Raw genomic sequence first — 27523 nt, 5'->3', positions numbered from 1 at the left:
CTACTTTGCACACAACCACGCTTGTGGGATTTGGCTTTATTTTTATTTTTTTAATGAGAATGAATGGGCTGTCACATTTAAAATCAGTGTTGTTAAATTAATTCAGTAAGGACATGCTAGGTTTAAAATGCTCCCATAATTCTGACAAAGTGTAAAGAGGAAAAAGGCAATGCATCCTGGTGCTTGCCTGTGCGTAACATGCTCCATGAAGTGTGACCCTGAAAATTCACTGACTTAGAGAGGTTTTAAAGAGACAAATAAAGTCGAAAAGCAGTCATGCTCATACTCTTTTCATGAGTATGTTGTTGGTTTGCCTCAGTTTACAAATCAGCAGTGTATGTGCAGACAGGATTCAGTTGAACAGCTGCAAGACAGCGCCTAGCACGCTTTAGGACAGCAATGTCAAACTCATTTTAATAGCTTTTCACTAACCCTAAACCTTTCCAATTATGTCGTGCTATTTTATATTTTATTATTGCCTCTGCACATGGGTAAGTAGTAAAATAACATCTAAATACTATAGCTGAGTTGTTAAGGATTTAACCATTGTCTCTGAAATAATTGTCTCAAAGTAAAAAAAAACATAGCAGTAATATAAATATGTCAAATGCATTCAATTAAATACTTGGACCAGCATGATTTGTGCGTGCCACCATTTATTTTTTCAAATGAAGCTATTTTTGTGCTTCAGTCTATGCAAAATGATGGTATTTCCAAGAAATACATTTGAGGTCTATTCTTCCTTAAAATACTGTCTTGTCTCAAGGATAATAGGAATTTAATCCACAATTCAAGAATATAAAACTCTGCCACTTTATCCGTCAGGATAGAATGCAATAACTCAATAAAAATATGAGTTCAACAAGTGCAATTTGCTTCTCCTGCATTAAAAGAAAATGACAAGAGAAAATAAGCTTATTTACCAGAACCATGATTACTCCATTATCACTGTAATCCTTATTAGTTGCTAACAAATATAAAGGCTGTATTTGGTTGGTCAAAAAGTAAAATAAAATAAAAAGTAGATTATCTTTTCACCATTTTATGACAATAATGTAATAAAATCAGTTGCCAGTACAAGACTACCTAATTTTTTTGTAGTAAGATTGCAAAGAATATAGCATCGCTCTTATTAATATTCTATACATGTAATAAGGATGGAATGATTAATTCCTTTTCCATTTAGCCATACATTTTCTTATCTTGTTGCGGCTTCTAGGGTGTTGGAGTTTATCTAGCTGACTTCGGGCTAAAGGCAGACGAGATGCCAGTTCATTTCAGGGTCTGTATACAATTGATCTCACCACACCTTCAGTCGGCTTTTCTCCATGTCTTTCTAGTGGAAAAATATGAAAAAATTGGATCACCCGAATAACTGCGTGAAAGGTCTCTTTGGCCCTGTGATTGGCTGACCACCGATTCAGAGTGTCCCCCGCCTGGTGCTCCTGGTTGGCTGGGATAGGCTCCAGCAACCCCAAGGATCCTTATGAGGATAAGCAGTTGGGAAAATAAATAAACGAATGAGTCACAGGACTGTAAAATACTGCCATGATTCTTATATTGACTTAAAAATCAGAACATAACATGATGACAGACTGACAGTGACATGACAATGACATGATTGAACATTGTTTGCAAAGGGCCTAGAATGAATAGGTAGAGGAGTCTTTCCATTGGTTTACATGCATCTAGTCATCCCGGGGCTTCTGATGTTGATCAGATATGACAAAGTCACTTGTATGATTGCCAAGCAAGCCATTATCAGTTGCTTTCATGTACCACTCTTCATTTTAGTCTTTCTGAGAGTTTGGCATTCTGTACTTCTTATCACCATCACTCACCACTCTGCCTTTTTCAATGTGTGTCATCTCCACTTCAAGTTCTTAGACAAAGAATCCATTAGCCAACACCCATGTGCTTTTACACAGATTATACTCCAGGCAGTCAGCAAGAAACTAAATGTGATTCAACTCTCCCGGAGTGCTTACCATCACTTTTAGACTACACTCTTATCCTTAGTAAAGTTTGCATAGGCAAGTATGAGGTCCCACATGTTCCCAGGGTTTAATGAAATTATATTCTATTAGATATGTCAAAGTCAAACAATGGTGCTGCATCATCTTGTTTGTTGACAAACTCAGACATATTCTCTGACTGTCAATTCCATGACTGAAAAGAATAGAATTATAAGATGCATCCATTTCTGACATGGTATTATGCACCATGGCAGTTTTTCCGTCCAAATACTACGACTAAGCAATTTACTAGTGATTGTGCTGAGGAAGCTTTAAGCGCTGAAGTGATCGGTTCAGAATTTTAATGGATTTAATGAAGATGCATTGTTATGATCTTACATGTGTGGTGAGTGAAATGCACTGTTTCCCTCCCAATGTTTGTAATTTGATCAAATATCTTGTGACAAGTCATGGGCACTCTATGAGAAATGCTATTAACACCAAAAAGTATGTGGGAACTATGAATGTACATTGGGCAAATCCAATGTTTATAGGTATTTAGGTCTTACCATAATCAGCTTTTCTTACTTACATTGAATAAACGTGTCATATTTTGTGAGTGATTTTCAGATGGGGTTATACAAATCAACATACACAAGCTTATGAATATGGGAATTAGCTCAGGTCCTTCTGTACTCAGTATCCCCCACTCCGGTATATATGGTTTCCTTTCAACTCCACCCCTAATATCCCCTAAACACCCAAAGAATTTAAATTATTAACAGGTACAAATGTGTTTGAATGTTTGTCTCTTTATATCTTCCCTGCCATTGACTGCTGACCAGTCTAATGTTTGTCTTTGTCTTGGTATACAAAATTAACGGATGGTGTCTATTGTCGAAGGCTAATGATTTGTATTACAATATTGCTGTCTGCCGTGGTAATTCTGTTACTTTCATCAAACGTATGACATTTAACTATAATACATTGGTGCCCTTTAAAAAGACAGCAATGCCATTCTCTTCTTGCAACAGGCGACATTGAATATCATTTAGTGCTGGGAGACACAACAAACAACACACAAAAAACGACCCTCGTGTGAAGTCATGGACAAACAGCGTGCTTGAAAATCTCGCACCTTTGCAGTATTCCTTTCAACAAAGGCAAAGTGAGGCGTTAATTGTGGTTGTTTGCCCCCTGATACTGTGAAAAAGCATGTGCGCCGGTGCCTTTTTTTAAAAAGAAGAAACATAACTGTGCCCTCGGGTTGTAAGTAGAGCAACAAAATCCAACTGAGTTCCAGATAACTTAATAAACTGCGATTCAATGATCAAATGAATGGAAAACACATTGTATTTCTCATTCAGCACACTCGTCTCTGCACCACTTTTTACTCTTGCCTGATTTACATTGAAGCGCGTGGTTCTGTCCGTCTTGTCCCCTGAGAAGATTCTCTCTTTGACCCTGTACGTCATCAGCATAACAGCGTTAGGGTGGCTACAACCACCAGGGAGGGAGATGTAACAGCGTGGAAAACATCACGTAGCACATCCTGATTAACAATCTGTCTGAGACGTGCTGTGCACTGGCTGCCTCCATCCTGCAATTCTAGCTTCTGGCTCGGAGCTCAGCAAAGGGGGACAATGACTGAGGTCCAAGTGCATTAATGGAATCAGATTCTGTGTGCGTGTGTATGTACTGTGTGAGAGCATGTGTGTGAGAGAGAATGAAGGTTAAATTCAAGCAAAGAAAAACTCCAAGACACTCTAATGTATAATTTTTCTCTCCCAATGTTTGTCACTTTTTAGAAGAAAAAAATGTACATTTACTTATGAGATATGAGTGCAGTTGTGTTTGAGGCCTGATATGCTTGACTTGCATTGCTGCTATGGAACACAAAATAAAGCATTACAGTAAAAACCAAATAATATAGTATTCTGTTCTGTGATTCATGTCACAGAAACAACGGCACAAACACTTCCAAGTTCATGTCTTTAAGAGATACATTTTTTTTGTTTGTTTTGAACTTTTTGGCTCAGCATTTGAATTCAGGATTGGCAGGGATATAAAACTCTTATAAATTGAAAAGTTGGCTATGAGGTATCTCATTAAAGCTGTAATAAATGTTTACATTGAATTACATTACCTTACAAATGTATTCCATTAATTAGGACATTTCCTTTACATTTGGTGTAGATTAAATATCAAAAAAACTAAACTAGTCAGAGTTTTTTTTTAATCTATTACTGTATTCTCTTCTCAATTGAGTAACATGGATCTCAGACTGGGTATTTGCAATCTAAACAGTTTTTGCAATATAATTTAAAGGGACAAACGACATTAGATTGCACGTTTGAGTTGTTAGCCCGTTAGGTATTATATTGATACATGGTGATTTAAATTGAATGTGGAATGTTTTAGGTGAAGAAAAAGACAGAAAAAAGACAACAGTCAGGAGCTCATTTTTCTCAAGACTCAATTAAGTGTTACACTTTGTCAGTAACTACTTCTTGCCTCTTAAACCCTGGAGCTCACAGTCCCTCACCATCTTTTACAAGATTACTGGCTAAAATGGATTAAACTGAACCTGCTCGTCATTTTGGCCAATGAAGTAGAATCCACCCCGTCATGTATTTTGTCTGCCGTTTAGTGTACACACTAGCCAGGCAATTTTGATGTATATGTTTGTTTCGGTGAGACAACATTCATGTAAGAATCCAGTGTTTAAGTGTTATTGTCAGTGCTGACCCTTGGGGTGATGTCGTTTCAAATGAGGAAGTGCTATTGAGTTGAAAAATTGATTATTCTCTTCCTTCATGCGTAAGGTTAAACTTCACATTTGTTTGTGTCAAGTGTGCGTGTTTTGTGCGTGTGTGTGTGTGTGTGTGTTTTGGAGTTAAAGCATCCATTAAAGGCTCCGAGCGTGTCACTTGGACTGGAAAAATAACTGACTGAGAATAGAATAGTATTTTTAAAATTCATCCCTAATGGCGGAAATTCACTTGCCACCACCAAAAATATAGAAAAATATAAATAAATAAGTGTGTACAGCACACACACATTTTGGCTTTATAATGGAAGCATTTAAGATTGTCTGTCCATTGAACTTCATATTCATTGTGATACTGTAATGTATCTGGTATTAACATGATCCAACAGTATTTTTCTCACCATGCTTGCTTATAATGTGAGGCAGGCTTAGAATTAAATCTAACTTGTTTTTTGGAGTGTGAATTACCATCGCATGTCATCATCTTTCGCTTTATCCGAAGTGGCGTGTCGGGGGCAGCAGCTTCAACAGGGAGGCCCAAACTTCCCTCTCCCCAGCCACTTCATCAAGCTCTTCCGGGAGTATCCTAAGGCGTTCCTGGGCCAGCCGGGAAACATCCACCTCTCGAGGGGAGGCGTCCAGGGGGCATCCTGATCAGCCAACTCATCTGGCTCTTCTCGATCGAGCCTTTCCCGGATGACCGAACATCTCACCATATCTCTAAGGGAGAGTCCGGACATCCTACGGAGGAAACTCATTTCAGCTGCATCTGAAGGAAGACAAATTGATAAACAGATTAATTACAAATGTATAAAAACATTAAGAACAATATGATTATGTCTGAAGATCTTAAAAACAAGGCAATACATTTCACTGGTATACATTTCCTTTTTGTTTGAGTACGCTCGTCTGCATTTGTAAAGCAAATGAATACGGTCTCAGCACTTTTCGGAATATAGACCAGTGATCCACTGTTGTGTTCACACATCACAACACAATCTCAATTATCCGCACTAGTGGCGATAAAATGGATCGGAATACTCAACTTCCTAATGCGCTATTGGCATTATTATCACTGCTAATATAATTAGACTGTAGTTTTGTCTCTAGAAGCATATATTAAAACATTGTTTTTTTATGCCTTAAGGTAGATTACATTTAAGACAGTGCTTTATAGGTTAATGTCAAATTAAATCAAGCATAGATAAAAGTGCTTTCTGTATTCAGTACAGACTAGCCTGAAAAGATACCAGTGAGAAACGATGAAAAACAGTGATAGAGAAGAAAGTCTAGATGGAGTATAAATGACCAAGTGTATCTGCAGAAGGCAATGAACACCAATCATGATGTAGTTCTTTGCACAAGCAGAATGAAAAGTTTGCCTGAGCAGTCACTGGGGAGGAACTAATATAAACAGAGAAATGTAAAAATGTCCTGTTGGAAGCGCTTAGGTGAATAATAACCCTCTTACACGTGCTCTTGAGCTTTCGAGGCAACTTTTCATTGCCGTTGACATAAACACGACTTGGTCACGCACTGAAATGGCAGTTACAATTTGGCTCATTGCTAAATTGATCTTTTTTTTTTAAACAGTCAAAAGAAAACAAAAGGAATGGGGAAACAGATATGCATAGGAGGTAGAGCGAAAGAGAGTGAGAAGTTGGCTTTGAAAATGTGCGTGTTGTGGCGGAAGAGCCTGATTGAGCAGGTAGTATAATTGATTTAGAAAAGCAGAGTGAGCAGAACTTAGGCCCATTGCTCAAGCAAGAACTAATCTACTGCCAGTGGAATCATTTTGCAATGCTGCTCCCCTGTGGACTTCTTCATACAAATGTGAAGTGACTCGGGATCCTCATCTACAATCTAAGCAATGCAGTAGCGTAAGGAAACACATTCCTACTGGGCTTGTCCTGTCAAAGTAAGTATTTTTGCTCTGTTTCAGAAAGCTAAGTGGGTGTGGGAGATGGCTTGCCGAATTAGGCAGCCTTGTTCATTTTAAGCCAGAAAACAACAGGCGAAAAATTACAAAAAGTCTTGTACCTTTCGTGGGCCTTTTTATGTGTTTTTATGAATGTTTTACTTATCTTTACACTTTAAATGATAGTGGTGGAATCTAGTTGTTTGAGTGCATCATTCAATTTTGGAGGTCGGGTTTGATTCTCATTTGAAGGCTGTTAAAAATTGCATTCTACGCAGCTAGTGCTTGTCACATTTGTGTCATGCTGTTTCCTTATATTCTGAAACGTCTATCTTAATTTTTCCTTATCTGATTAACTATGTGGCATTGATGGACAATCACAACCCCCTTTTATTAAATCAGGTACTCCTCTCATTTGAACTCTGTGCTTCCTCCTGATTGTTTTCCTCACTTCACTCATTATTTGTTACCAGATCTCCTATTTGTCATAGATTCCTTATTCCAAATAGCTTTCTGTATTGCAGCAGTTTATATCCCAGTGGTGTAAGCATTCTCATGTCTTCAATAAAGTTAAAAAAAAAAGTTTAAGCTGAGAATTTTGGCTGTATCTATGCCAGTGGGCACTTATTTGTGCTGTCACAAGGAAAGAGGTTGATCTAAACATCAAGGTCACTGTAAGTAATTGTGGGAAGTTGTTTTTAAAGCTCATTTTGATGTTCCCGTGCGTGTATAGGAGTGTACTCAAGAGGTAGTTTGTAACTGTCAAAATAATGAGGCCGCTGGTCTGCTTTTTGCTACCCATGTAGTGAGTCAATAACAATGACAAATTTAAAGTCCATTTATTTCTCACTCAGCACACACACATCACGCGAATACACTTCATTTCGGCTTTGGCACGCTTGATACTTAAAACAGTCCGATGGATTGTGTTGCTACTGGAACTCATGTTAGGAGTTTTAAGGTCATTTCCTTCAACCTTTTGAGAAACGAGAGAGCAGTCTTTTTTTCTGAACTCATTAAAATCCCTTAAGGGCAAATTTACCTCACACGGCGACATATAAGAAGGTTGTTACAGCCAAAGAAATGGAAACATCTCTGATCTATTTCAGATGGAGGCCACTAATTGCTCAAGGAACCCTGAGAGGAAAACAGGTAGAAATCGCTTCATCAACTAGTTGGCATTTTGGTCCACTACACAACTTGAACCCATGACCCTCCTCCTTCAAAGTCTTGTTTATTGACATTTTAATACATTATATGGACGGGCTTGTTTCCTGTTGTTGGCGGAACCATTTTGAGGACATATGAGTGAGTACGCAAATTCATATTCGCCAGAACACTTGGTTTTAGCCCTTCTTGTCCAACGATGGCACCACTAAGTGTGGTGTTTGTGTTTCTAGAGGACAGACATGGAAGGAAGTCGTGCGCCACGTGGGCGTGTGCGTGTGTTTGTGAGTGCAAGTTCAAATGTGTGCATGCATTTGTGTGGAGTATATGTGAAATGCACTCAGAAGTTGTTGATTCAGCTAAATTTTTGATCTGAGGGGCTCTCTTGCCAAACTCAATCATTAATGAGACACACGCGCACACACAAACACCTACACAGACTTGTTTACTGGGTGAAACATAAAAACATCAGCAATTTTTATCGTGTACTGTATATAAAATATAGATACTAATGTTTTGCCCTTTTCCTTTTTTTAATAGCAGGCACAATTGACTGTGAACAAGAGGAAAAACAAAGTATTGCACAATGACTTCTTGTTTTTCATCCAAATTGTTCAATATTTTATCGCCCTTTATTATTGTTCTTCATTTTTTATGTATATATGCATATATATACTAAGTTTAAGATAAGAAACAGACCAATTTTTAAACCAGAGAAGGGTTTCTAATGACTATTATCTCTCTAAGATGAGCAGGTCTGTTTAATAGAAAGGTGACAATGCTTCCCCCCCATTAAGTGACACAGTTTACTTCATTATGCTGATTATTGCATTGATCACTTTCCTCAAGAGTCCATCACTTGGAGTGGCATCTCTTTTTTAGACTACACAAGACTGTCTGGAGCAAAGCTCATACTTTATTGTAAGCAAGTATGATAATAAAAATGTGCACCTACCTAAAGGCGAGCAAAGCGTTCTTTAATACCGGGCTTATAATTTGTTGCAGGCAAATGTATAATAAAATGAAATGAGAAAAAACCTGACATTAATATAGACATATTTTATAAATGACTGTACTCACTTGTCAGGCCTATCTGTCTCTTTTATTACTCGTCGCAGGTGATGTAATGGATTTCAAGAATATATTCTCCTGCCAATGCCACCTTCGCGTTGGATACTGTAATGTAAATAAAATGTATTAAAATAAAATGCAGATTCTATAAACTACAAAGAAACGATTCAATTTGGATTTCACATACTGTATATTTAACATGTATCTGACTTGCAACATTATAGTTTTTTCTTGTCAATTGGATGACTGACATTCAAATTTAAGCTATTTTAAGAATCCTCCACTTTTACTTATACTTTCAATAAAACATTATTTTATGTGAGTCCCTTTTGAGGACTTTAATTCATACTATCAAACAGCCTGGTCCATATTTTTCAGCTAAAGATTTAAAATCTTGTGGCATTGGGGACTTGGACCTGATAAGTCACTGACTTTTATTGATAAAGATCATTCACAACAAGATAAGACTTCAACCCACTTTAAAAAATATACTAAAATACTAATGCAAAAGTAGAATTGGAAGTGTTTGTCAAAAATGAAATAAACTATTTGTGTCAACCATTATACTAACTGCCACAAAGTGCCTTTTAAAAAAGCCAAAGAATAGAAGAAACAAGTGGTGTGAATGGCGGAAGAGGACAGCAGTGTGAGATCTAATCATACCAAGGACTCTTTGCTGATTGCCTTTTCAAGAACAATGAATGTGAAAAAATATGATTGTTTGGCTCTGAATTGAAAAAAGTATCACTACAAATGTCCAAACTACAATTGGGTGGTCCCTAATATAACCCATTTCTTTCTGCTGTACATTTCATCCTTTAAACAATCATTCATCTTTTCTGAACATATTCAATCCCTCTTTTTATAATGTTTTCATCTGAAGCGTCAATGAGAGAAAAAAGCCATAATTCAATACAGTATATTTGCTCCTAACCTGTGTTGTTACCAATGTCTTTCCTATCAGGGCAGGAATTATTCTTCCCTGTTTCACTTGCAAACTTTTGAAAAAACACAAATCTAAAGCAGAAAGTGCTGTAGGACAAAGTATCATAAATAAAGGCTCGACTTGTTGTTCAAAAGAAAGACTTGGTATGAGTGACTGTGTCGAGACTTTGAGAGTCAACACTGAGACGACAAGGAGAAAATTGATGGTCTCTTCAGCTCACTATTCACAGTCAAGCACAACAGCCCAGTAAACAATATCAACTGCATTAGCAAAAACAACAAACGTCAGTAACAAGGACATGATGGTCACGGTTAACATGTGCACTAAGCTAATTAAAACAGAAGCAAATTGGAGCTTATTGAATCGTAATTGGTGATGACTTGAGTTGTTGATGCATTGTGATAATGAGAAAATTGGAATTACTTAGAGCGCAACTTGCAGGTGTTTATTCGTGCAGGTGTCCCGCATAATATGAGAATACACTTTTGATATTTTTTTTCCACAAAACAAGGACAGAAAGGTCAACTCCTATTTATTTAATTTTGCATAGTATTTGTCTGATCGTAATACCTAAAGAGATTTTGAAAGGCTGTATTATATTCTTCTCAAAATGCTTCTTAATGGCTTGTATTTTTGTTTCTATGGTCCCCCAATGCAAGTATTCCAGTAATTGGCCAAAACCAAGCAAGGTATGTTGACAGGATTGTAATATTTCTACTGGTGGCATTAACGAGTGACAATGAAAAAATGCTGCTAGCATCATCAGTGATTTGCAGTAAATTTTCAGATTTTGTCATATGGCATAACAACAAGCAAACTGCCAGAGGACAGAAATTTGCATAGTATTTTAATGTGTATGAATGTAAAATGTCCCTAACTAAAGCAGTGAGAAAGAAAAGCCAACAGGAAATATAATAAAACTAGTTAATTGAATCAAGACATACAGTAGGCAAAGGAAATTGAAAAGTAAAATCCTAATTGATCCCTGATTGTGTGTGTGTCTGTTTGTCTTTGTCGGGATGGATTTGTACGTGCATCTTTTTAACTAGTTCTATAACTGATTAGTATTTAAATTGGACAATGTCCTAAGGATACAAAACCTGTCTGGATTTTCTGACCTCTGTGTGTGAAAGTGGAGGAACTTGCACACAAAAACTAATAATCCTGACAGTCAGGCGTAACAAGCAAGGATTAGTATATATAAAGGAATTACACGTTTTTCCTAGTATTGTCACGGAGTGCGGTCCAGCAAGCATGAAAATGGGGATGTACCCAATTGCTGGGAAATAGGGAGGCCAGGCAGGATGGTGAAAAAGTCCAAAGATTTAATTGTAGAGACCAAAAAAACAAGTGCAAACAAAGGCAAGGACTCCAAATATACAAAGGTCAACTAAAAGCTTGAGAATCAAACAAACCAGGGCAGGCAGGCCTTGGACCTACACCTGACCATGACAAGGACTATTTAAGGATAATTAAAATTTCTTGATAAAATGTGTTTACCAGATATATTCTAAGAGCCTGAGAGAGTCTCTGTGCAAATCCCAACAGAACATTTTACATTTGTAAAGGGACTATTCAGTTTATGTCCAGGATTTATAAATCAGTGTAGCTGTAAATCAGTGAGGCTGTCCTGTAACAAGTTTGCATGTATGCGCAGAAGATTCTTTATTAATGGGAGCAGAACTGAAGGTGATATCATATCCCTGGCAATGGGATCTTGCTGATAATAGGCTGCTGTGGGCCCTTGGGGAGAAATATGTGACATCAAGGCTTACATCTAAGTCTTCACACTTTTGATAAAAAGCTACCTGAACTATGAAACGCAAATCGATAAAGATGTGTAAAGATAAGATAAAAAGAGGGATTTTTACGACCTTCAAATGGCAGATTAAGGAGATTAAAGAAGCAATCAAGATGTGATGAATATGTATGCTTAACAGAAAGTTTTTCAAGTTAATAGAAACTTGTCGAAATGCTTTAATTTCGGTGTAAGCCATCAGTAAACTGAGACAAAACGCAAACCTTACAATAGCTTGTATCTAATACGATGAAGCTCATTAGTTCACTCTGCTGAACTCGCCACACTTGGTCGCACTTTTCTTAGGGTATTTTTGCTTCAGGCAAACAAACAGACACAGAAAAAATGGTAAATATTATACAAAGGAAATAACCAGAGAGTGCAACAAATTGGAAGGGAGGGCAAAGAGCAAGAAATACAACATCACAAGATGTCAGCCATATATACAGTGTCACTCCTACTCAAAAATGCTTTTAAATACAAAAATTCAGGTTATGAAAAGCTTTGATGGGAGTCCTTTTGTTCCAAGGCATAACGATCCAAGTTATCAAAGATCAAACATCCCCCAAAATGTAAATGCACTTCCTGTATCTGGTATTTTTTAAATTAGAATTGTTATGCTAGAGTTGCTCTCAGAATGGGTCTTGCAACACCTCACTTCCTTCTCATTCGCTTGTGAGAAGCGGATTTAGCGCGATATTGGTGGAGAAGAGCCACCTTGTGCAGGATAGCGATCACCGAGTTCCACAAAGGAGCATGGGAAGAGCCTGATCCGAAAATGGAAAGCTGTAGGCGGACACGCAAGCCTTCCTGGTCGGGGTAGTGGTCGTCGATGGAGTATGATGGCCGCACTCACTGCATAATTGCTGCTAAATCTGAAGTGCAATCTTGCACTCCATGCAGCCACGTCTTTGCCAATTGACAGCCAGGTCTAAGAGCCCACGACCTTGATATTCCACACTGGACCAGCACGGTTGCCGCCGCGTCGGCACACCTTCACTTCGGCAGATCGCTGGCAGGGGAGCTCATATACTCAAACACTTCCATCTCCTGTCTTTTTTTCCCTTTTGTAACTGGATTTTAATAGTTCATTGTGTGCACTTTCAGAAGTTTACAGGAGGTCACAGGTGTCAAGACAACACGATGTGGCAGCTAATCTGTCCCTCAGCTCTAGGACAGTTGAGCAAAAGGATACTTAAGTGTATAAGAGTGTGACATAGAGGGGACCTACATTATAAACAGTTATGTGTGAGGCTGTAAGGGTCAAGATCCTGGTTGAAGAAGGCAAGAGAATGAAGCAAGGGAGGAGAGTCAGGAAAAGAAATTCTGACTTTTTCGTTTAATAGAAGTGACCCTTGAAAAGGCTTGTGAAGAGGGACTGAGGAGGAAAACCACTTGGACCTCTTTACACACCCACACACTAAAGTAGATAGAATAAGTCTATCTTCTACATGTTTGATTCAATTCTCAATTGGACATTTGATGAAAAGTTCAAGGTTCATGTGTTTTTTTTTGTGTCAGTCCTCAGCATGCCTACCTTGCATTCTATGGCTGCTGCCAAACTTTGATCATTACACCATTGCCTTAAGATTGTTTTGGTCTGTGTGTTGGTCTCATTAGAAAGTGGCTGCAATCTTAAGTAGGGCCAGAGTGATTTATCATAGTACTAATGAACACTATCCTAAGGGAGAAAATACAACATTTTGGGCAAGAGCGGTAGATAGTAAGAACACTGTGATAGACTGAAGGGAGATGTAAGAGAATATTAGAAGGAATAAATAAGCATGGAGGCAGACATTGTTTATGTTATTTTAAGTCAAACCAAGGTGAACCTGGAGTCAGAGCTTCAACATAGCTCATTATTCCACTGTCCTTATGTGGCCTGCCTGATTAAAGTTTTCTGTCTTTTTATATGTATAACACGAAAAAAATTCATTACATATTTGTATATTACACAATCTTTATAAAGAAAGCAAGTAATGAAAATATAGGGAAGATAGCAGATGTTGTATCTTTTAATTTTATTTAAAGTGCTAAATTCATTATTCATAGGGATTGTTCATTTATTGCGTCTACCAACATTTTTCGCGTGTCATAAAGCAACAAGGGCATATGTTCACTAATGTTATATTATATAAAAAGAACCACGTGTAGGCTTCTGACACTAGTCTACATTAATCTGGAATACTTAAATGAGATCTATAACAGATAGAGAACTAGAAGCTGAGTTATGAGACAATCAATTGCTAGGCTTGCTTTCACCTCCATTTTTTCCCACAGTATGGCTGGACTCTTGCAATGAGTCATTACGTGTGAAATAGCATAGCAGGTTTTTCTGCTTGACATGGCAGGGAGAGGATAGCTATCAAGCTGATATTCAACCTGATCAAATGTACAAGAACAATGAAGATCATCTTTTGAATATTACATGCTGTCACACAGGCCTGTTTTTATTTGAAAAGATAGTAAAAGAACAAGAGGCTTTGCACCTAAAATACTGCACACCCAAAGGCAAACACATACGCATCAATTACCTTATATTAGTAATCAGTAGTAGTTGTAGAAGTAGTAGTAATCAATCTTGTCTTCACAATGAAAATCCAATGTTTGGCCATCAATGAGTGACCTTAAGAGCACTTGGGACCTGTGTAATCTATCTGATATTGCTGAGCTGCCCTTTTTTTTTTCTTACGCCACCCCAGGGATTGAACCTCACCTTATCTCCACACTTACAATGTAAACCAAGCATGCTGGAAAATGCTGGGCTGGCAACTCTGTCACTAGCATACTATTTTGAATAGATCGAAAATAAGGTTGCCACTTGTCTTGATAGGTTTATTTTTTTTTCATGTTGTTTTGGCTTCCACCTAAACCCCAAAATTCTCAGTAAAAGAGCGAGAGAAAAAAAGAAAATGTTAATATTATTGCAAATTTACCTTATATTTATATGCTCTTCTTTATGACTAATGTGTTTGGTAATGTACATGTATATTTTTGGTCTTCAGGTATAGTATTTTGTACCATAATTTTACACTAAATGTGTATGATGTGCAGGAAAATCGCAAAGAGTCATTTCTACCTTGATAGGAATGAGAACATGAACTAGAAGCAGATATATTGTGCTCGGTTGTGGGTTTCCTCATTAGACCTTCAGATGAAGAGTCAGACTGAGCTGTTTATGTCGGGCTATGAATAAATGACTGTCTTTCGCTTAGTCAAAATGGGGTCAACTGCACAATCTGCTAAGAATATGACATCATCGTTATGTGCAAATAGGCCTTTAAAGGGTTTGACAGGCTCTTTCGGCATGTATTATACGTATTTGTAGTTTGGCAGTTGTACTACTCATTTTTGGGTTTATACGTGGTAAAAGCCACACTGAAATTTAAATAAATTGACTTTGATAGTTCTTCTCTCACTCGTTCATCCTTTTCCATTATCTTAGTTGTCTTCAAACTTTACCTGATCTATTAAAATGTTTTGCCTAACCTTATTATGAACTTCTTCCACTGATTGCACTAATCATTTTAAAACATTTTCACTTTGTTGCAAGGGAAAATCAATTCAACTTCCTCTGTATTTTTGTTTTGTTTTGTTTTACACATGGATGTACCACTGTCGGTATGAGATAGATGAGAACTGACTGTGTTGTCTCCAGGTATCACAGATGGGAAAGAGGTGATGACTCCCCTAAATGGGCAGCCTGCAGCATCCTTCATCCTGACACTCATTTGCATTCAGCCTCATAACTTGTTTGTCTACTTGCGTGTTTGTTTGTTTCCTCACATTGGTAAGGCTTGCAAAGACAGATTTCCTTGTACCCTTTATGTATATATAGTTGATATGCCCAATTATATCAACTATTATGTATGTGTAAGCATATTTAGCCACTATTTAAATAATAGTAGTTGGACAATTTTGGGTAATTGCTTTGTCTACACACAGTACACACATACACACACACGTCACATAGTGTCAGCTTGCAAATTGGTTTGTCTCCTTTGGGCTGACAGAGCTGACAAGCTCTTTATGAGAGGCATAAACAAGGCTACCATCGCCCCTCCCAACTCTTTCTCTAGTCTTTCAACATCAAGCAAAAATCCTCTGTTTAAAACTAATATAAAGTTATTCTACCTTGCTCGGGGCTCACAAGGCTCTGCAATTGAAATGTCTATGGGAACCTGGGATTTGTGGCCCTTTGTTTTGAAAGGAATATTTGTATTTTTTGACACTAGAGCTAATGACTTTTCGCATCTAACTATTTCGATGGTGAAGACATGACGGTTTAATGAAGGCTCGGTAAGGCTTCTGGTTCTGTCTGTTTAAAAATGTCTGCCCGAATATCTGTAAAGCATCCAGTATGTGGACAGAGCTATTGACATTAACCGAGTTTCGTAGTTGCAAGAGGTATTTAGTCATATGCAAGAAAAGGATACAATATAAAAGTAAAAATAGAAAGCTGGAGTACACTCCCCAAAAATCCAAATGTAATTTAAGTAGGAACAAAAAAAAAACATCTAGCTATGAATACATGTATTTTACATTGTGGCATTGCCATTTTTCTAGATTCACTAGTTCTAAATAAAATCCCTAATACTGTTGTTTTGGCTAGAAATATATGTGGACTCTTATTATACTGGCCCATGTGTGTGTGTGCGTGCATAGCAAGATGAGTGAATGTCCATTCCTCGATCCATCAGTAATGAAGAGCCGGTTAATGATGGAGCTCTTGCTCCTTCTATTCCACCAGCCACAAAATAATTACCTTGTATCTGAAGCCATTCTCCATCTGTACAACACTCCATAGCTTCATTTAGCTGCCATCTCTCTAAAAAATCCAATTCTTTCACTTCCCTCTGCCCCCTTCACCTTGCATTTAACTACACTTTCACGGCAACATCCAGGTGGAAATGAAGCACGATTCATTGCTCTCTTTGTTGTTTTAAATTGGAGAACATTATTCTCCAGTGTCCAATATTTTAATAACTTGCAAAGCCTTGTGATGGAATTTACAGTCTTTAGGTCCCTGTGCCTTTGCAGATGTGTCTTAATTCACATGTTGACATATGTATTAAAGAAGATTGTGATAATATATACTTTCTTGACGCATAGCACTGGACGGCTCAGGGTACAACATATACTATAATATATAAAGGTCCACCCGCATTGTGGCTGGTTTATTCACATGTTCATGGTCATTTGAGCTTAATAAAAGAGTAAATAGGAGGTATGAGGGTTAGCAATAATGTTATTATGCTGGTTTTTCGGTCAGGTTATTGTTTAAAAACATGATTTATAGCATGTGTTTCCCAGCCTGTTCTGTTTTTTCCCTCTAAGAGTGAGGGTTATTGATTGATATGTGCTGAAAGGGAGACTTTATTTATTTATTCATTTAAACTCATTGACTCGATTCTTCCAGGAGTGCAATTTTACAGTTTTCTTTTTCCATGGAGGTTTTCCTATTGTGAGGCATATCAGTTGTCAGACCTTGCTAGTTTTTGATGAATTCAATTCTCTGTTGCCAATGATGGGAAGGAATCAATACAATTCCAAAAGGTCATAGTATATGTTCCTGTACATTTTTGATGAATGTCATGTGAGGTCATGAAGTACAGACTATATCCAAGGGCAACTCAGGTCAGTTCACCTCCAAATCAGTCTGAGTCATTTAAGGTTGATGGCTGTGCAACTCAGCATGAATGTAAAAATGTGTCACTCATTGAAGGACAGCTGAACATTACTTATGGAAAGGGTTTAAATGTCAAAAGATACTTTCCAGAAATGAAAGAAAGTATGATTCACTCTCCTTTAAATGTCTTCTGTATGAAAAAAAATATATATTATCCCTTTTCCTTGCTGATTGTATGGTGGGCACAATTTAGACTCGGATGGGACTTATAGTCCGAAAAATACGGTATGATGATTGCTCAAAACACTTTTTTGGGGGGGCGGTTCACTGAAAACATCCACACTGCTGTCTTTACACAAGAGGACTAGTAGGATGTTAGTTAAGAAACAGAATCATTTTCACAGTGTCACTTAATAGCAACTAAACCCCACATTGCCTACTTGTCAAACCGGGCTATAGAACCTTCTCCCCCTCAGGGACGAATTGAAATCTGTCTTATCCTTAAAAATAATATGAATGAATCCTAAATGAATGAATATTGTTCTAAAGGTCAGTCAGCATGCTGTATATAAGAGTGCTGGGGGACAATATCGACAGGTTGAGGTGACATCTTTTCCCCTGCTCTGCTGCAGGCTCATGAATGACCGAAATGTCCATCTGGCCTCGTTATTCAGAAATAACTTCAGTACTAGGTCTGTGACTCATAAAAAATATTTTGCCTGGATCTGTAGGTCCTCATCTTATTCTAAAACCATCCCAGAAAATTGATTTATCTTTCTGATGTTGTAAAATGGTATGACTTAAGAGACAAACATGTATAAAAATCTAATCCAAAGGTGCATCCATTTGAATAAGTTCAATCTTTCAATGATGTACTCAGATGAAACGCAGTCACGTAATAGAAAGCGTAGAAATCCATTTTTCAAAATGTGATACAGATTGCACCCACTACATTGCAGTGCACCTTCGTTGACTAAGAAGATAAAGATCAAGCTTTGGAAAGCCTTTTCCACTCTTTCAGAGCAAGTTTTTAGCCCTTCAGGCATCACAGTGCAGGGTGAGCTCTACTCTTGCCTCGGAAAGTGAACATACTAATTTATGCATTAAGAGTTTCTTCTACAATAGTTTGAAACTCAAACCCAACTAAAAGTCCATATCCAATTCATACTGTTCACTTTGCATTAAAATGTTGAAAGGAATACTTTTTCACAAGGTTGGAAGAGTTATGACTTTCTTAGTATGTATTACAAGGAAATAATACTAAAGCCATTGGAATCATCTATAAAAGATTTTTTTTCTGATAATGATGTCTCATAAAGCAATACATCATGAACAGAGCATGCAAACCAAGCCAGGAAAATTATTATTATTAAATAGCTTTAAGGAGTTTCAGTAAATCACGTTTTAATTGGTCGAAGTTGTCATTGAATTCTTGGAATTATTGAACTAACTGACAAAGTACAGAGTAATAGTAAAACACCATGTAGTTAAATGTTACAGTTTATTCATTTGAGCAATAAAAACAATCTCTATGTCGCCATGGAAATAGGTATCTAACACATTGGCATTGAACTAATGTCAGTAACAAGCACTCAGTAATCTGCCAACGCTTAGCTGTTAAATTCCCATACGTCATGGCAACAAATGAAGGGAGTTTGCGAACATTAGCTGCAGAGAAACAGTCTGACAGGCAGGTTATCTTACCATTATCTATCTGAGATGAGAGACATATTACGATGGACAAGGGGTGAAAACGGGTTAAACCTTTGACCAGAAGAAATGAAAGATTCGGGTTGAAGAAAAATATTTCCCATTTAAATCCAATTTGGCAGGCAAAATATGCCTGTATTCAACACACTCCAAAGTGTACTCTGGTACGAGAGAATATGAGGCTTAGTAGAACATTTGGCACCATTTGATATGTGTAAAGAGTACTAAGTACATAGGCATAACATTTACTGTTTGTCCCGAAAATGACATTTTTTTGACTTTTTTGCTCTCTGAAATGTGAAAAGAATAACCTTACAGATGTATTCAAACATCCATACCAGTAGGAATAGTGCAATGAGTGTGTAACAAAGCTAAACCAATTACAAATTTATATTTGGCAATGTTGGGCTACATGGCAGCTAAACCTGTAGTGAACCTATTAACTGAAAATTATGAGATACACTTTGTTCAAAAGTACTTTTTGAAAATCAAAGTGCCTGTAGACACTACCGTCATTCAGTCACATAGTGTATAGCTTTTGAAGTAAATCAAGTTTTTTGAGGCTGCAGTGTTTAGTCAGAAGCCTCAGCTTCTCTCTGAAAAATTGATTGATGGCTTACCATGAACACACAAACGCACACAAATACAATAGCGGTGCATGCACTGTTCTCAAAGAGTGTTGCACAAAATCACACAAATGTGCACTAGTATTAAACAGCAGTGGTTCAGCCAGAGGACAGCATAGTTGTTTGAGAAAGATGGCAAGAAAGAGATGGAGGGCAGCACTGAAAAGAGTCAGAAAAGGAAGGAAAAAGAGCCGCTTTACCCAAATGTTAAACTCTTCCTGGCAAGGAAGGCTAATGACATAAAACTCTATTTTATTTACCCCTGTCTACTCAAATTCAGGATGTCTTTGGATCATAAGCGTTTAGAATGGCACTGATGAAATTTGAATGTTTAAAAAACTTCTGTAGTCCACATTTAATATAGACATGGGAGGTAAAATGTTATTTTTTTGTGTTAAGTTTACTGTCTACGTAAAGATTTTAAGCATTTTTAGGCTTTTCAACTCTGTTCCTTGACGGCGCTTTTCCCGATTATTTCTAATCTCTCCTTCCTCCACCATATATAAAGTAATATAGGGTACATTTTTTGCGATTCATTTTTAACATTCACTTTACCCATGTGAAGCCTAATGATTTCCTTTAATTCAATCTAATTAGAGGTAATTTACTTCTAAAGATTGCATTCGATAGTGTATTATGAAATTGCAATCACCACGGCCAGTGATAGCCCTGAAATTATGCACTGAACTGATTTTAAAATATAATGACTAGTCTTGAATACCACATATGAATTTGTAGATTTCCATGACTTAAAAAAAGTAAGAAATGTAAATAAATGTGTTTGTACCAATGTGTATTTAGTTTATACATAGATGCAATGACAAATTGTGAGGAATTTACAGGCTCAGTTCTTGAGGTGATGACACATATTGTTACATGCTCTATGGATGTTCAATTTAGACTGGTAATTTTAGTACACCACACCACTTTGTGCTTTGATTGGAGCCATTGCTCTAACTATTTGCCCTTGGGTCTAATGATGGCCATCATACTTAATTATAAAATGTGTGGATACCTGCGGTTTTGGTAATGCCTGTAGCAGTGATCTGTTTTGTAATCCCACTCAGTAAATTCCACGAAACACAAAGCAGTGCCTCCCTCCAGAGGTTTTCTCTTTAAATCCACACATCGCATGGTCCGGGCCACAGAATCACATATTGTAGAGCTTTTTTCATATAAAAATGGTCACAAAAGATCGTATGATTCAGTGAGATTGACATAAAGAAAACCCCAAATGATGGAAAGTCACTTAATATAGCGATAACGTTAAGTTTTTTACTTCATCCTTTGATGAAAATTGTTTTTCAAACGCTGAAAGTTTTTACACACACTCATGGCTTTCGAACTTTTTTCTTATTTTTTTTAGAGAGAGGATTTTTGAAGGAAATGGCAAAGAGGAAAAAAAACCAATCCTTCCTTTGAAGATTTGTTAAAGTAAGGTTTTATTTTTTAGGAAAATGCTTGGCTATTAAGCATACTTTTTTGGAACAACTTTATAGTTGTATTTTAATAGAAACAAAGTAGTATGATCTAAACAACTTTGAGCATGTAGTTTCCACTGTATAATTGATTCAAAACAAAAATACAGCGTTAAACTGAAATTTAAAAAAAGTGTAATCGCGATGTATTAAATCATTGCCTCCTATACTACTGGAATGAAATACTTAAATAAAAATCAGTATTGGTAGTTAATGTAGAAATCTTAATGCCGCTAAAACAGGGAAAGGGAAAAAATGTGCTGCAAACTTCATGTTATTTAGAAATCATGAGTTATAAGTGGAAGTAGATTCATACATATTCATACATACAGTGGTATGTTAAAGAGTTGATTAACATAAATGTCAGCTATTTTTTTTACCGGCCAGGTACAAAAGAGAATCCTTGAGAGGCAAAATTCCAAGGAGAAAAGGGTAGTTAAGTCAAATGAAGAAAGAAGGAAGAAGCAGACATCTAACAAGTTCTGATAAAAAAAAATAAAAAAATCTGAAGTGGATAAAGTGGATGTGAAGTTTGCATCAAACCTCCCCCCATCTCCAAAGCTCTTTTATGCCTCAATTGTCTCTACCCCGGGGGCTCTTATGATCTCTCACTGTTGGTACCACAGGCCTGATGCCATATTCCCATCCTCCCTTTCACACCTCCTCTTCACCCAGCATCATCTTTTCTATTCCCTTGCGACCAAGAATAGCTCTCTCCTTTGTTTGCCTTTTGCCCCCTCACTCCCCTACCACAATTACTTACATACCTTTTATTTTTTTGTTTCTCATTTAGCAAGTACATGCCGTATTCAATCAAAAATTCCAATTAAAATGTTAAAATTGATGGTCAAACATGTACTAGTAGGAGAAAAAAAACTGCACATACTTTCAATTTCAGTTAGATGTACCGTTAACTAGTTAGTCTTATGTTATTTTGATTTCCTCAACAAACAGAATACAACAGTTATTGATATAGAGAATAAACACAAAGCTAATGATTCCCATAAATGATGTATTTGTGACCTGGTAACACTGTGCACAGCTTTCCTTTCTTTTAGCTTCTGTATAATGAGCTGTAGTCACCCTTTAAAAAGGTTATTTTTATCAGTGGGAATATCGGCACTGCCATTTTATTTTGAGCAGCAGATAAGCAGCAAGGCGCCAACATGAAAGTTTTGACTTGGCCGACTGTGGAAGTGAGTTGGGTTTTTAGAAGCACTTCACTCTTACTAATTGGATCACATCATCATTCTGCTTGTCCAATTCTCATCAGGTAATCAATCTACAGTTGCTGAAAGAAAATAACGAAATAAAAGCTCAGTGTCAATGTTGTGCCTGAGGCTATTTCACTTCCTCACACCTTAACAATTCTCCGCCTCTGTGTTGCATGCATAGCAAAAGATTTGAGATTGAGATCTTCAAGCCTAAACAGAAGGTTCAACACGACTGAACTTCCTTTGGTGCTGCCAGTTTCTGTTTCTGGTATAGTTTTCATTGTCAACCATCTGACGTCTTACTAGAAGAAATGAACAAAGACTCTTGTCTGGAGAAGACTGAGACGTGCAAGGACTTTTAGTATCAGCGCATCAATTGAGCTTTGAAGGGAAATATTACAGAAGAGGAAATAACTTGAATTTGTAAACCCATCAAATCTCCTATTATTGCTATTGAAACTCACTATATTCCTTTCAGTAATGCGAGCAAATTCCTGATCTATTACAGTATGCTTGAGGATTTGTGAAGACCCACATCCACAAAACAAACATACTAAAATAGGCTTTCTTTTATACAAATTTGGCAGGTCTTTCAGCAAAATTGAATTCTTCACTCTTTTTTTCAGATCAATTGACTGATGTGCATATCCTAATTCTTTTATTAGGATACACCACATCCATTATTTGACTCATCCTTCTCATCTGCAAGCTTCATCATGTCTGTTGCTTTGGGAAATGATGAAAAAAACTAAATACATAATAGCTGATGACAGACAAATAACTTGAAGCAATCATCTTTGATTTTATTTGGGGCTTATTTATGACCTATCATTGCGGAATGATAAACGTAATATATTCATGAGCTTCTACTTGCTGCTGTAAACACCTGGAAGGAGGTAATGTGATGTGAAATGTGGTTACACAGGCATCGATGCTTAGTAAGTACAGAATAAATTCTATATTATATATAAATATATATAATATCTATAATAATTCTGCTGCAGTTGTGTTTTAGGCATTGCCATATGACACCTACGACTTATAGTCCAATGCAACGGTGAATTGAAAACTGGTGAACTGGTGAGTCAGAACTGATGCTGAAAGATGAAAACTGTTAGAAGTAAGCATAGGTAAAAAAATAGAAAATGAAACATCATAAAGCAGGCGGCGCTAGTGTCAGCATGCGAGAATCCTCAGAACTGATTTGGTGGAAACCCAGCAGGGAAGCAAAGGGTTTTATTGATTGGACTTACAAGGTTAGGACAATCAACAGGCAGGAAGTAACCATCACAATCAACACTAGTTGATTTTTCTTTGGATCATACAGGTTTTTGCTCTGTTCACATCGGAACAAAAGCTAAAAGTTTTCTCCAAATCAGATGAATTCGTAACAATATTTCCCATCCAACTCAGACACTGTTACAACATTGATAAACAAAGGGAATATATAATATATAAATCATATGTATGAGTATTTTGTTTCAATCTGATTATTAAGATAAAAACAAAAACAGCAACAAACTAAAATATTTAATGCCAAATGGTCCCTATTCATATCAATCAATTAATGGTCAATATTTCAACTTGTATCAAAACTTGTGAAATATAACAAGGCATGATTTCTTATTCTCTCCTATCTTCGGACTTGCTAATCAGCAATCCTTATCTTTAACACATACTGTAACCCACCAAAACGTTTTTTCCATACATATTTCGTTCTTATATGAGAGGCCAAATGCCATGAAAAAACTTGCATAGCCAAAACAAATAAACAAACCAGCAAAAAAAAAAAAACACCTATGCAAAACACATGCAAATAATAGCCATGTTATTTGAATCCAATCTATTTGCTGTGATGGCCTTTTTTAAGTGGTTACCATGGTGAGAATTAGCAAATTACACCGCCTGCGTTGATTACCCTTTCAGAGATATGGGGATACAAATAGCAGTAGTTAATCTTGTTTAGAGCACAGAAATTCATTGTGACAGCTCGGCTGCCTCAACCCTGCAGTGTGTCCCAGAGTAAATTGAATGGACTGATTGTAAGACAGAAAAATATTTTTAAAAAAGAAGGCAAAAACTATAAACAAAAAAAAAGGGAAATAAGTGGGGAGAGTGTACAAGGAAATCCTATAAAAGTACTGGGCCCTTGTTTAAATTGAATTTAAATGATCTGCTATATTCCGGATGCAACCATACATGACTTAAGACTTTCAGTCCAGAAAAAAAAACCTGGTGATTTGTATGCATATATAACTTTCCCTAAAATATCTCATTGTTAGGTGGCTTTGGGGGAATTTAAGCCAGCACATTTTTCATAATCAGCCAATAAACATGCAGGGAGATATTGGATCCATTAAAACCCAGCCCAAATGCACAGCGTGGTGGACAAAAAAAACTCACTCGGGCATCTACAATGTATGCATACATTGTAGTGTGGAAGATTATTTTAGAAAAAATTATCTCTAATAGTTGCAGGTTATAGATTTATGCACTATGTGGTCTGGTAAGAGAAATATTATTTGATGCTAAAATAAGTAGTGCTGTGCAATATTGAAAACAAATCTCCATGCATCCAAATGATCGACCCAATTAGGCGGATTTCATTTGATAATGAACTTCTGAATGAATCAATATATCATCCACTCATCTAAGGTGGCTCAATTTTCTTGCATGATTCTTATAATTCATATCAAAATGATTTGCGTAGTCATAATATTTGTATGATACTTGTGAAAGTAACATATCTTTAGTTGAACCCTGTCCCAATTGTCATGTAAAGAGCAGTTTAATTTTGAAAATCAAACATGTTATTTTGAAGGCATAGAATCCAATGTAATGTTGGGATTCAGTAACCAGTACAACAACAGTAGTCCTGACTAGACTAGACAAGACAAAATTAAACTATACTCGAAAGAAAGGGTTTTTTTCCCATTTACTTGACTTTTGCAGGTGGTTTCCAATAATTACAAATGCAGGTTATGCTCAACATATTTTGCATCAATATTGTGGATGGTCTTAATGTCATTTACACTAATGTGACTGTTTATAGCAGTAAAAAAAGTCCCAATAGTGATGAGAATAATGACTGTGACCAAGTCATTTCTACTTTAATGAGGTCCACCATCAAATTACCAGAGACAAATTGTGCTTATTCACATCTGACCGTTATTTTCAAACAATAAATTATCAATTAAAATTATAAATTCAAGCTGTAGAAGGTCAAGTTACCAAGATAGCATCATTAATTTCCATAAACGAACAATTAAACTCCACAGCATGTTTTACCATGTTGAAATTGTGTAAAACACCTCAAGATGGGGAGGAAAATACATCTATCTATTGATGTACATTTAGATGACAGTAATATTTACACAGAAAACTAGAAATATATGCTTTAATTCCCTCATTATTTCTGTTATTTGTTGTTAAAGCCCCAAGTTTTGTTATATAGAGTGTTTCTAATGACACAGACATGCGTACCTATTCTCTGAGGACAAACTTTGTCCCGTCTTTACCCGAAACCTCTGGTGGCCCAATCAAGCAATAGGCCTTTGAAGTGTTAGTGACTGGAGGCTTGTGCGTGTGTGTGTGTGTGTGTGTATTTGTGTGTAAGTGTGTAAGTGAGTGTGTGCATGTATTTATGTGTGCGTGTCTTGCAGGTATACCTGACATTGTCGGGGTCATGACACTCTCTTTATGTTGGAAACATAGCAAAGTAGTACAAATTGAGACAACATAAATTGCTCCCCACAGGGGTTGAATCCCATGCAATGTATTTTTAGAGTCTTTTTTGTGTTTTTGAGATAATTAATTTGAAAATACAGAATTAATGTGCTCATTATTTTTACTAAACATATGTGAGTAGTTGGCGGCCTGTTTGCATACAAATAGCTGCAATGTAGTCATCGTAAGGTGACATGATACTGGCTGAGGGTCATGGAGAGGGTGCTGGAGCCTATCACAGCTAACTATGGGCAGCCAATCGCAGGTAATTCTTTCATCTTTTGGGAGACATTTATCATCAACAGAGTTGCAGGGGTGATGGAGCCTCTCTACAGACGGAAACTGTTGCCAACCCTCATTGCCTTAGTTTTGTTTTAATCAGTAATAGTTTTTCTGATTCATTATTCTCAAGCTTTTCTTTCAGCTCATAGTTTTGTTTGCATTTTAAATCCTCTGACAGATAAGTGGTTGAGTGAATTATTCTCAACTCCGTGGAAAGACAATGTTATAAAAAAATCATTCACAAGGTGTGTTGGAAAAATGACTCTGCTGGCCTTGCTTCAAAGTGAAAAAAAAGTATTATATTATAATGAAGTTGGTACTGACAGAAGAAACTAGCCACAACAAACAAGTTTGAATTGCAAAAGAGTATGGATTTGGCCTTCAACAATAACCACCCCTGGTGACTATAATACATTTTATTTTACGGATTTAGGGTTCTGTCTTATGAGATAAATATTGATTGTGCACTGATGTATTGAGGTGTGTAACTCTGAATTATGTGGTGGTGGTTTGGCAGTAAAATAAAACTACTACAACCATGTTTTTCTTTCAGTATTAATTATCTCAGACCTTGTTGAATTGTTTTGAAACCAAAGATTTCCACTGGAGGCTAAAGAGTAATTCTAATAATAATATTTAAAAGATGTATCTCCTCAACCCATTTTGATGCACTATTGTACATCCTAGATAAAGGTAATTTAACATCTATAATTATAAGGTGATATGCTGTAGTGAGGAAAGCCTTTGGGCTGGTGAATGTTCATTTTTGTTGTTGTTGTTTTCTTCCTTTCATCTATTCTCTGAGGCAAAGTGGATGTACGTATTTTGTTTGTAGGAAGTGTTTACGTGCGGCAACTCTTTCTGTTTTTCAATCTCATTAAGTTGATATGGAAGTAGTGTTTCTTTATTCTCTTGATGCTTTTTGGCCTCTTCCTTTGTCTTGGAGAAGTCAGTTGTGTACAATGCCTCTCGCTAATCAGGAGTGTTTAGATTAACGTTGTGAAAACTAACCCCCACTGATAAAGAAATAAATAATATCAAATGCAAAACAACAAACAAAAAAACAAAACAAAACAAAAGATCGTTCTGTCTGGATTTAAAATAATCCCCCCTTCCCTAGATTCCTTGTTGCTTGGTCAAATTGAAACAAGAGGGAGAGCATAACAAAAGAGAAAAACGTCCCTTTGTTGGGATTATGAGAAAAGAGAAAGCCTCTAGTCTTCGAAGTACTGG

General features: G+C 36.7%; 1 long non-coding RNA gene across 2 annotated transcripts in view; it reads right to left on the bottom strand.

The window, feature by feature from the left end:
* Positions 1-3800: 3800 nt before the first annotated feature.
* The window catches only part of LOC144200349 (uncharacterized), a 74488-nt gene continuing 50765 nt past the window's right edge, over positions 3801-27523 (bottom strand). For both annotated transcript variants that reach the window (XR_013327098.1, XR_013327097.1), the window contains 2 exons: positions 8891-8986; positions 3801-5494 (listed from right to left, as the gene is read on the bottom strand). This is a non-coding gene — a long non-coding RNA (uncharacterized LOC144200349). The remainder of the gene's footprint in view (positions 5495-8890; positions 8987-27523) is intronic.

The sequence above is a fragment of the Stigmatopora nigra genome, chromosome 8 (assembly GCF_051989575.1).
Source record: "Stigmatopora nigra isolate UIUO_SnigA chromosome 8, RoL_Snig_1.1, whole genome shotgun sequence".
NCBI classification, from domain to species: domain Eukaryota; kingdom Metazoa; phylum Chordata; class Actinopteri; order Syngnathiformes; family Syngnathidae; genus Stigmatopora; species Stigmatopora nigra.
The sequence above is the reverse complement of the archived record's forward strand: the minus strand, read 5'-3'. Positions and strand labels throughout refer to the sequence as shown.